The sequence below is a fragment of the Rhinoderma darwinii genome, chromosome 5 (assembly GCF_050947455.1).
Source record: "Rhinoderma darwinii isolate aRhiDar2 chromosome 5, aRhiDar2.hap1, whole genome shotgun sequence".
Taxonomy (NCBI): Eukaryota; Metazoa; Chordata; class Amphibia; order Anura; family Rhinodermatidae; genus Rhinoderma; species Rhinoderma darwinii.
The window spans coordinates 264,155,844-264,168,587 of NC_134691.1; positions in this window are offsets into that span (position 1 = coordinate 264,155,844).

Genomic DNA, 12,744 nt, shown 5'->3' on the forward strand with positions numbered 1-12,744 from the left:
ATGGTATTGCCGCAATCATAATGACCCGAACAATAAAGATAACATGTTATTTAAACAGCATGGTAAATGTGTACAAAAAACAAAAATTGCAAATTACAGTGGCAGAAATGCTAAATCGCAAATTACAGTGGCGGAAAAAATAAAAGTGAATTAACAAGTCCTACAGTATGTATTCCAAAATGGTGAAAATGAAAACGACATCCCATCAAGAAAAACGAACACATATACGGATATCAATGCAAAACTACAAACGTTTTAGCTCTTGGAATGCAGTAACACAAAACAAATTTTTTTTTTTAACCCCTTTATGACCTGGCCTAAAAAGACCTTAACCCCTTCCCGACATCTGCTGTATATATACAGCGCTGTCGGGCAGAGCTTCCCGCAAAGCGCAGTGCCATTACGTCGCGGTGATAGTGCGGGCTCAGGAGCTAATCCCGCACTATCACCGCCGGTTGGCAGCTGTATGTTACAGCTGGCACCCTGAGGTAATGGCCAGGACCGGAGCTAGCATCCAATCCGGCCAATTAACCCCTTTAGATGCTAGGTTCAATAGAAATTGCAGCATGTGAGGAGTTTTTAGCCACCGGCACCCCAGCAACGTGATCGCTGGGTTAACGGTGGCTGCAATGGCAACTAGAGCCTGATCGGCTTGCTGTCAGTGAACAACTGACAGTTCTAATACATTGCACTACACCGTGTCCGTAACGACCTGAACTATAAAAATATTATGTTATTTGTCCCGCGCAGTAAACGCCGTAAAAAAAACCCTAAAAAATAATGCCAGAATTGCTGTTTCTTTGGTGACTTTGTCTTTCAAAAATGTAAATAAAAAGTGATCAAAAAGTCGCATGTATCCAAAAATGCTACCTATAAAAACTATAGCTCGTCTCGCAAAAAAACAAGCCCTTATACAGCGCGGTCGATGAAAAAATTAAAAAGTTATGGCTCTTACAACTTGGTGACAGAAGAAAATAAATTTTTTGTACAAAAGTAATAAATTAGGTATCGCCGGAATCGTACTGACCCGCAGAATAAAGTAACATGTAATTTATGATGCATGGTGAACGCTGTATAAAAAAAACTAGCGATCAAAAGTCGTAAGTACCCCAAAATGGTACCAATAATAACTACAGCTCGTCACGAAAAAAATAACAGCCCTCATAGCACTATGTCTATGAAAAAATAAAATAAGTTAAGGCTCCAGGAAAAATAAATATGCAGTTGTGCAGGCCCGAGGGTAACATTTCTTCTGTTTCAAGTGGCGATTTATCAAGGCCCTAAAATTAGGGAACAAGGAAGGGTAGGGCCCAAACATATCTGCTGGAAGCGAGGGCGCCCTTATTATACCAGGACAACACTTCCCAGCTAAATTCCCCAAACTGCAAAGGTGCCGAGTGTGGACCAAAAAGGGGATAAGAAAGGACATCAGTGCGACAATGGCCTGCGCATAAAGGATTGCTTCACAGCGTAACAAATATTTATGTATTATTTTATTGTTTACCCCATTATTATACCACCTGACTATGCCCCTGATGTACTCTGCCCAGCTCACATATGCCCCACATTATAAACTGAAATACCAGTAAAACTCCAAACAAAACTACTACCAAGCAAAATCTACATTCCATAAGCTAAATGGCGCTCCTTCCCTTCTGAGCCCAACAGAGTGCCCAAACAGCTTTTTACTTTCACATATATGGCATCACCATACCTGGGAGAACCCTTTTAAAAATTTTTGGGCTGTGTGTCTCCAGTGGCACAAGCTGGGCACGACATATTTCCCACTGAAATTACATATCTAGGGATAAATTTAAATTTTTACTTTGCACCATCCGCAGCGCAATCATTTATGGAAAAGACCTGTGGGGTGAAAATGCTCACTACACCCCTTAATAAATGCCTTGAGGGGTGTAGTTTCAAAATGGGGTCACTTCTCAGCGGTTTCTTTTATTATTTCACATCAGAGCCTCTGCAATTGTGAACCAATACTGCGTAAATTGCCAAATTAGACTTCAATTTCGCACGGTACTCTTTCACTCCTGAGCCCTGTTGATAGTCCAGGCAAAAGATTAGGGCCACATGTAGGGTGATTCTAAAACCGGGAAACACAGCATAATAATTAGAGAGCTGTCTTGTTATGGTGGCACGAGCTGGGCACCACATATTTGCATATCTATGGAAAAAATCCCATTTTCACTCTGCAAAATCGAGTGCACACTAATTTCTGCAAAACACCTCCGGGGTTAACATGCTCGCTACACCCCTAAGTGATTACCTTGAGGGGCGTAGTTTTGAAAATGGGGTCACTTGTGGGGAGTTACCATAATTTCGGTCCCACAGGGGCTTTGCCAAAGCGACATAGCGTCCAAAAACCAATCCAGCAAAATCTGTACTCCAAAAGCCAAATGGCGCTCCGTCCCTTCTGAGCCCTGCTGTGTGCCCAAACAGCAGTTTATGACCACATTTCGGGTATTGCCGTACTCGGCAGAAATTGCATTACAAACTTTGTGGTTCTTTTTTTCCTTTATTTGTTGAGAAAATGAAATTTTTTTAACTAAAGCTAGGTCTTATTGAAGAAAGAGATTTTATTTATTTTCACTGCCCAATCCTAATAAAATCTATGAAACATCTGTGGGGTTAAAATGCTCACTACACCCCTAGATGAATTCTTCAAGGGGTGTAGTTTCGTGAATGGAGTAACTTTTTGGGAGTTTCTACTGTTCTGGTACCTATGGGGCTTTGCAAAAGCGACTTGGTTCCAAGAAATCAATCCAGCAAAATCTGTACTCCAAAAGCCAAATGGCGCTCCTTCTCTACTGATCCTTGCTGTGTGCCTAAACAGCAGCTTATGACCACATATGGGGTATTGCCGTACTCCAGAGAAGTTGCTTTACAAATTTTGGGGTTCTTTTTTTCCTTTATTTGTTGAGAAAATGAAAAATGTTGAGCTATATCTACGTCTTATTGAAGAAAACGGATTGTTTTTATTTTCACTGCCCAATGCTAATAAAATCTATAAAACACCTGTGGGGTCAAAATGCTCACTACACCGGTAGATGAATTCCTCAAGGGGTGTAGTTTCCAAAATGGGGTCACTTGTGTGAGGTTTCAACTGTTTTGTCCATTCAGGGCCATTGCAAATGCGACCTGGCCTCATCAAACCATTCCTGCTAAATTTGGGCTCCAAAAGCCAAATGGCGCTCCTTCCCTTCTAAGCCCTGCTGTGTGTCCAAACAGCCTTTTAGGACCAAATGGGGGGTATTGTTTTAAATCAGGAGAAATTGCTTTACAAATGTGGCAGTGCTTTTTCTCCTTTAGTCCTTGTGAAAATGAGAAAAAATTAGCTAAACCTGAATATTCTTTGAAAGAATGTAGATTTTAATTTTCACGGCCTATTTCCAATCATTTCTACAATAAACCTGTGGGGTCAAAATGCTCACTATACCCTTAGATAATTTCCTTTAGGGGTCTAGTTTCCCAAATGGGGTGACTTTTGCGGGATTTTCACTTTCTTGGCACAGCAAGAGCCCTTCAAACCTGACATGGTGCTTAAAATATTTTCTAATAAAAAGGAGGCCCCAAAATCCACTAGGTGCTCCTTTGCTTCTGAGGCTGGTGCTTCAGTCCATTAGCAGACTAGGGCCACATGTGGGACATTTCTAAAATTTGCAGACTCTGGGCAATAAATATTGAGTTGCATTTCTCTGGTAAAACCTTCAGTGTTCCAAAAAAATGGATTAGAAATGAATTTCATTAAAAAAAAAGTGAAATTTGTAAATTTCACCTCTGCTTTAATTCCTGTGAAACGTCTAAAGGGTTAAGAAACTTTCTAAATGCTGATTTTAATACTTTGTGGGGCCAAGTTTTTAAAATGGGGTGACTTATTGGGGGTTTCTAATATATAAGGCCCTCAAAGCCACTTCACATCTGAACTGGCCCCTGTAAAAATAGCCTTTTGAAATTTTGTTGAAAATGTGAGCAATTGCAGCTAAAGTTCTAAGCCTTGTAACGTCCCAGAAAAATAAAACAATATTCAAAAAACGGTGCCGATCTAAAGTAGACATATGGGGGATGTTAATTAGCAACTATTTTGTGTGGTATAACTGCCTGTCTTACAAGCAGATACATTTAAATTTAGAAAAAAGCAAACTTTTGCAATCTTTTACAAAATTTTGGTGTTTTTCACAATGAAATACTGAATGTATCGAGTAAATTTTGCCAGTAACATAGAGTCCAATGTGTCCGAAAAAAAAATCTCAGAATCACTTGGATAGGTGAAAGCATTCCAAAGTTATTACCACATACAGTAAAACATGTCAGATTTGAAAAATGAGGCTCTGTCAGAAAGGTCAAAAGTGGCCAAAGCGGAAATGGGTTAATGACCAGCTAAATTTTTCTGTTTTTGCCATTCTGCCTTTCAGCAGCCATAACTTTTTTATTTTTTCATTGACGTGGCAGTATGAAGCCTTGTTTTATGCAAGAGAAATAGTATTTTTTTCCACGCAGCTTGGGAGTAAAAAATATATATCCTGGTGATGCGATCAAAGAGGGGAATTCCCTTTGATCATGCCGCGGTCACGGACCGCGGCGATCAAAGAGTCAAACAGCTGGGGTCCGAATGTTTTCCAACCCCAGCTGTGTTCAGGAGGCTGCTCTGAGATCAGGAGCTGTTCATTACAGCTCCTGCTTAGAGGAGCGCTCATCAGCCTCATCTACAGCAACGCCAAATGACGTCATTGTAGATTGGGGACCTGCACCGCCTGACATCAAAAGACGGTGGCAAGTCGGGAAGGAGTTAAAAGCATAAAAACTTAAAAAAACCATAAAACAAAAAAAACTATACATACTTTATATTGCCATAAACATACCAACCCATAGAATAAAGGTAACACATTATTTATCGTGAACGGCGTAAATTGAAAATAAAAAAACATTAACTGAATAGCTGTTTTTTTCAATTCCCCCGCAGAAAAATTATAAAAGCTAATCAATACCATGTACCCCAAAATGGAGCCTTGGAAAAATACTACTCGTCCCACAAAAAAACAAGCCCTCATATGGCTATGTCGATGAAAAACTAAAAAAGTTATAGCTCTTGGAATGCGAAGATGAAAAAAAAAAAGTTAGCGTCATTGTTAAGGGGATAAATATACTGGAATATCAGGGATTATGTAATTGAGGGACCCATTGTTAAATCACAGCACCCACATCACTGATACTTTCTAGACAGTGAAGACTGCGAACTGTGCAAACGCTAGTGGGTGGAAAATTATTATCCGGGGTTCACAAATACACATTAAAGACGGGGAATTAAAGAGGCGGAAGAAAAAATAATTTAAAGAGCTTTTCAAATCTTTAACAATAAATCTTGCTTTTGCATATAAGTTAACATAAGTTAAAAAAAACTATACTTTCCTTTTAAATGCCACACGCTTCAGCACCAACTAGTCGTTATTCCACACCAGCCTCTGAAGCGATAACAGGCCATATTGGCACGTGACTTCTCCAGTCAACCACTGGCCACAGATGTCTATGAACGACTATGTGTCTGTACTCCGTGCCATCACTTACCAGCAAGGTAAATAGAGACAGGCGGAGTACCACTGGACTGGTGACGATGGATTGGTTGGGGGTTTAAAAGGTGAGTATAGGCTTTTTTTTCTTATATTATCTTGTTTGCAGCTGCCAAATCTTTTTTTTAGGCCTCAAAACCCCCGTTGATTTTCTATATATTGTTTTGTCCCCAGTAATATAGATGAGACTTACCTACTGTAATTAGAGAAGAATATAAAGGAAAATAATCCATATGAGATTTTCCTACACAACATGTCGTGTAGATTATAAAGAACATACTTTATGCACCATTCAATCATGACATTAAAACCACTGAAATGTGAAATCAATAAAAATGGGCAAACGTTAGGATGTAAGCGGCTTTGACAAGGGCCAAATAGTGATGGCTGGACAACTGGGTCAGAGCATCTCTAAAACGGCAGGTCTTGTAGAGTATTCCCGGTAGTGGTTAGTAACTACTAAAAGTGGTCCAAGAAAGCTCAAATGGTGAACTGACGACGACAGGGTCAACGGCTCATTGATGCGCAGGGAGGGAAGGCTGTCCCATTTAGAGTGATCCCGCAGAAAAGCCACTGTAGCACAAATTGATGAAAAAGTTACTCTGATGACTGCGATAGGTGTCAGAAAGGACAATGCACACCAATGTGGTATTATTTATCCAAGCAAATAATTTATTTATTTGTAGCCAGTGACAGTGCGATGTTTCAGTCAAAAATGTGTACCTAAATGTGTACCTAAAAATTGTTGCAGACCAAGTACACCCCTTCATGGCAACAGTATTCCCTAATGGCAATGACCTCTTTCATCAGGATAATGCACCCTGCCACACTGCAAAAATTGTTCTTAAATGATTTGAGGAACATCACAAAGAGTTCAAGGTGTTGATTTGGCTTCTAAATTTCCCAGACCTCAATCCAATAAAGCATCTATGGGATGTGCTGGAAAGATGAGTCTGATCCATGGAAGCCCTACTGCTAACATCTTGATGCCAGATACCATAGGACACCTTCAGAGGTCTTGCGGAGCCCATGCTTCGACGGTCGGAGCTGTCTTGGCAACAAGATGGGGACATACACAATATTAGGCAGGTAGATTTACTGTGATGGCTGAACGTTTCATACGTAAGTCTGGCTACAGCCATTATACTGTTAATTCATGACTTTAGATTAAGACTACCACAATAATATTTATCAGAATTATATTATAAGATGTGGATGTGTATGGGCATAAAACCAAAAATTTCCTAGTGCACAAACATAAGCATCAGATGTAAGAGAAAAAAAAAATATCTATCTTGCAACTTTCGATGGGATTTCCTTCTGTGGTGATACATCTGGTGCTGAGTTTTCATCCTGGCTTTACACCAGAAAATTATTTCGTGTGCACATTTTAACAAATTTTATGCTAATATAGCCTAAATATGCAATTCATAAAATACTTTATGTTACCCTCAGACCAAGGGATAACATTGTGTATAAGCACATAAAATGATAAGACATGTTATAATGTATGACCTAAATGTAGGTTATGCTTTGAAATACCGAAATTGCAGAATTACAAGAATGAATTGTTCTATCTCCGTATCTGTACTGCTACAGGTAGCTTGACAACTACATTTAAAGCAGAGCCTATATGTTGTTTTAGGATTAGTCTGTTAACCAGTGTGAAAAATTTAGGTGCTTCAACATATGATTTTGTTTTTATTTTCAACATTGTTTTTGAACCCACAGGGTAATGCATGAATATCATTTTTGCCATTCTGTAAGTACCTAGTCAAACTATGTATTGAGTAGGGTAACATTGTGGTTGTCAAGAGTGTATATATATATATATATATATATATATATATATATATGTGTGTAAAAAATGAAGTTGCAGAATTGTATGTGTGTTGTTTTTTGGAGCAATTGCTAAAGTTTAGATATTTGTTTTAAATGTAGAAAAGTGTCTAAGAAAAAAATATATACATGTATACTGTATATATATATATATATATATATATATATATATAAAAATATATATCTATCTATATACATATAAATATATATATATATCACTAACTATGGATACTGCTTACCTTCCATTTATTTATTATTATTTATTAGGACCAGCTAATAGCTGGAGATCATGTCTTGAGAATTAGTTGCCTTGATGGGACAAGACTCTGTGCCTAATGCAATATATAAAAAAAAATTGAATATACCGTAGTAGTGGATCTGCTTGCAGGTCTTTCTTAAAGTATCTTTAGTGTTTAATGTCTATTTTAAATCAATTTGATGTTATTTGCTGTGTTCTTATCTTCTACTGTAGCTATCAACAAAGTTGCTATGTATTGTTAATTCTATGGGCTCTTTTATCCCTTAGAATTAATAGCCTGGAAAATACCATACTCAAATGCTCCAATCTGTTCTAGATTATATTTAGTGTAGAAACGTTATGCCTTAGAAGTGGGTATGATAACCTCATCAGTTTCTGGAACATAATGTTTTTTTTTGTCAATGTAAAATATTATAACCATGCAGTTTATTACCCAGAAATCAATGTAACAACAGTGTGCCCTTGGAAACAAAACACTGAGATATCAGTAACTTATTGAAGGCTTTGGGGTACAAACAACAAATGACCATGTCATATACTGAACATTCATATTTTACAAGTCAGGATGTTCTGCCTGTTTTTGAACTAAGTCTATTAAAATCTGTTCCCAAGTACTGTTCAGTTTAATTAAACCAGTACTTGCATTGAACTTCGCTTTGCAGAATATTTTTTGTTTTTAGATGTTAAATCATGTAGGGGATTCTGTATTAGTCTGATTTTGTCAGGTTTAAAGGTTCACTGCCATTAAAACATTTCTGCTAGAATGGTTTTTCTGTCCCACCATACATTTACATACAGTCCAACTGTACTGATATTCTTCAGTTTCTACTGATCAAATATCTGGTATGTGGTATTGCCTCTACATCTCTTTAGAAAGTCTCTTTACTTTACTCCGTTCTGTAATTGGCTGATGTGCAGAGAGATATCATCAGCAGCCAAAGTTTTCTGAAGGATGTCTCAATATCCAAGCTCTGTGATATAAGGGGATCTTTGAAATGAGTACTTCATGGGAAGTGTATGAATAGGACAGCACCATAATAACATTTGTAAACCGGGGCATGAACATGATTTCTCAGGAGCTTGAAGTTCATATAAACGGAGGAAGAGGAGATTTCCTAGGAAAGTGATTGAAGACTTGAGAGACGCATAAAAAAAAATGGGGATTCTCAAAGACTTTGGGAGATAGAGTTTGTAGGAGACAAGGTTGATCTGTTTCAACTAGACGTAGTGAGGGGTTGGACACAAAATTACTGAGAAAGTTCTCCAGAATCTAGTTAATGTGTTCCCCTTGTCCATTAGATTGATGGTGGTAAGCAGATGAAAAGCCCAACTTAACCTCAAGTAATTTTCGGATTGCTCTCCAGAATATTGAAGTGAATTTCACACCTCTATCGGAAGCGATATTCCTAGGGAGTCCATGAAGGCAAAGAATGTGTTTGATGAAGAAAGTAGCCAGATGATTGGCAGAAAGAAAGCTAGAAAGTGGTATAAAATTAACCATCTTCGAGAAACTGCCAACTACAACCCAGATCGCAGTACAGCCAGAGGAACTTGGAAGGTCAGTGATGAAATCCATAGTGATATGTGTCTGGAATTGGCAATGGATGCAGCAATCCAACAGGCCTTTAGTGTGAAGCTTTATTTTGTGCAAAAGTGGAGCATGCTGCAACATCATCTTTAATGTCTCATGACAGGGAAGGCCATCAGTAATGACAAGAAACTATATATAGTGTTTTCCAAATGCCAGGGTGTCCAGTAAATTTGGAAGAATGGCCCAATGAAAGATTTGTTTTTTTTTTACTTGGAGGAACAAAAGTCTTTCCTGAAGGAATGGTGAGAACTTCGGTCGGTTCCACTGACAAAATGCAATTAGGGTCAATGATAAATTGAGATTTAGGATCTTGATCTTCAGGGTCAAAGGAGCGAAAATTGTGCCAGCCTTGATATTTTTGGCATCTAGCCGATAATGGAGGAAGAAGTTAATTAGTGAGAAGAACAAAGCCCAACGTGCTTGATAAAGGTTAACTCGATGTGTCATTTGCAGATACAATAAATGTTTGTGGTTGGTGTTAGGATGATGAGCCCATTCTAGCAAATGTCTCCATTCTTTGAGGCCAAGAGTTCTCAGTCTGGAATGTCATCATTTTTATAGGCAGGAGAGAAGGCCTTAGAGAAGAATCTACAGGAAAGGGTTTTCCATTTTTACTTTGTTCTAAGAAAGAACAGCGCCCACTCCTACAGATGAAGCATCCATCTCCAGGATGAATGGTTTTCTGAGGACTGGTCTATGGAGAACAGAGGAAGAGAAGAAGGCCTGTTTGAGGACAGCAAAATCAGCTTAAGGAGTCTGAATTTTGTCATTAACTCCCTTTTTCATGATGGCTGAGATGAGTGCCACCAGGAAAAAAAAATGAGGAATGCATTGTTGATAATAATTAGCAAATCCTAGAAGTCATTTCGCTTTGAGTGTTTTTCGGGACAAGGCCAATTAAGTACTGCAGACAAAAATAAAAAAGTTATAGCTCTTTGAATGAGACGATGGAAAAACGTAAAAAATAGATTGATCATTAAGGCCTAAAATAGGCTGGTCACCAAGGGGTTAAAGTGTCCATCTCTAGTGTTAAACACGGTTTTCCACTCATGCTCTTCACGGATACAAACTAAATTGTAAGCACCACTTATATCTAGCTTGGTGAAAATCTTAGCTCCTGCAGTCGGTAAAAGAGCTTGGAAATTAATGACAGAGGATAGTAGTTTTTTATAGTATTATCATTAAGCCCATGCTAATCAATACAGGGCCGTAAAGTACTGTCCTTTTTCTCAACAAAAAAGCCTGCTCCAGAATGAGATGATGACTTGCGAAGAAATTCCCTCTCAAGGTTTTCTTTGATGTACAACGTCATTGCTTCTGTCTCTGAAATAGAAAATGGATATACTCTACCCCGAAGGGTAGTGAAATTGAGTATTAAGTTCAATATTGTTAATCGTTCGATTTGTGAAGTAGAATAGTCTCTACTTGGGGTTTACAAAACACATCAGCATAACTGTTTTAGTGTTTGGGTAAACCATCTGGAACTTGTTCCACAGGCTGAGTACTAGCAGTTCAGATGACAAGTTTTACCCCATTGGGTTATCTGAGCATAGATCCAATACCTATCACTGGAGAATTTTTTCGTAACCAAGGAAGATCCAAGAAAAGAGGACTAAGGGATTTTTTCAGCACATAGAAGGAAATTAATTCATGAGAGAGTGCTCCTACTTGCATGGAGATAGGCTCGGTAAACTGGTGGATGATTTTTGATATGAATGTTCCTTGACGGAGTTTGAGTAGTGAAAAAACTACAAATGATGCTTGACCAGGTTCTTCAAGCACTTTTTATAAAATCGGTAGGAACACTTAAATGTCAAGCATTATAGGATCGTTCCAATCCCCTAATGAAGATGCCCAGGCCAGCACCTCTCCAGACCAGATGTAGGCGACCTTAGCCCGGTCAGAAGCAAATTAATATGCCATTACCTCAAAATGGATAGTGCATTGATTTAGGATTCCTCTACGAACCTTGACAGCAGAGCTTTTGGTCCCAAATTCCCAACTTCAAATAAATGGAAAAAGCTGCAACACTTCACTTGTAGTGAACAGTACTTGAATTTTTATTCACCTTATACTGCAATTCTTTAACCCTCACTATGGGTGGATATTGACTGCTTGTGCTCTTTATCTAAGCCTATCATGTGTAATACTGTCTGCTGGGGTCCTGTATCTAAGCCTATCATGTGTAATATTGTCTGCTGGGGCCCTGTATCTAAGCCTATCATGTGTGATACTGACTGCTGGGACCATGTATCTAAACTTATCATGTGTACTACTGTCTACTGGGGCATGTATCCAGGGGTGGGATTCGGCCGTTTCATCCCGATTCTCCCGAACCAGTTGTTAAAATTACAGCCGGTTCGCAGAACCGGGGTGAAGCGGGAAAACGGAACCGGTCCCCTGCACTCAATTGTATCCATGTCCTCAGGACGCAGACACAATTGATTTGCCTAGCGCTGCCCTTGCGAAGCACATGATGCCTCGCCATTTGGCGCTTCCGCTGGAAGAGGCCTGGCGTCGTTGGAAGACAGCATGGAAACAGGGACAGGTAAGCATATAATGTTGTTGTTTTTTCCTTTTACTGTGGGCAGTGTTGGGGGCCTTATCTATAGGGGACACTAACTACAGGGGACTACATAGGGGGCACTAACTACATGGGACTATATAGGGGGCACTAACTACACAGGACCATAGAGTGGGCTCTAATTACAGGGGCTATATAGGGTATCTACAGGGAACGTCACATGGGGGAACTAAGTACTGGCGGTACTATCTACAGGGAACGCCACAGGGGGCACTATCTACAGGGTACGCTGCCGGGGCACTATCTACAGTGAACGCCTCAGGGGGCACTATCTAAAGGGAACGCCTCAGGGGGCCTTATCTACAGGGGATGCTGAAGGGGGCCCTATCTGCAGGAAACACTACAGGAGGCCCTATCTACAGGGAATGCTGCAGGAAGCCCTATCTACAGGGGATGATACAGGGGGCCCTATCTACATGGGATGCTACAGGGGGCCCTATCTACATGGAGCACTATTTACAGGGAACACTACTATCTACAGAGGGCTCTATGGGGAGCACTATCTACAGAGGGTTCTATGGGGAGCACTACCTACAGGAGCCTCTATGAGGGGCACTATCTACAAGGGGCACTGAGTGTGTGTGGTTCATTACTTTACAGTGTTTGACATAATTTTATTTATGTGCACAGTGTATGGTAGTATTATATTCAGGGGCGCAGTGTATGGTAGTATTATATTCAGGGGCGCAGTGTATGGTACTATTATATTCAGGGGCACAGTGTATGGTACTCTTATATTTAGGGGCACAGTGTGTAGCACTGTTATATTCAGAGGCACAGTGCATGATACTATTATATTTAGGAGCATAGATTGTGGCACTATGAGAATTTTATCTTCGTTTATACGTGCAGAAATGTTGGAAAAATTAGCTTCCGAAGACATCTGAGCTTTAAA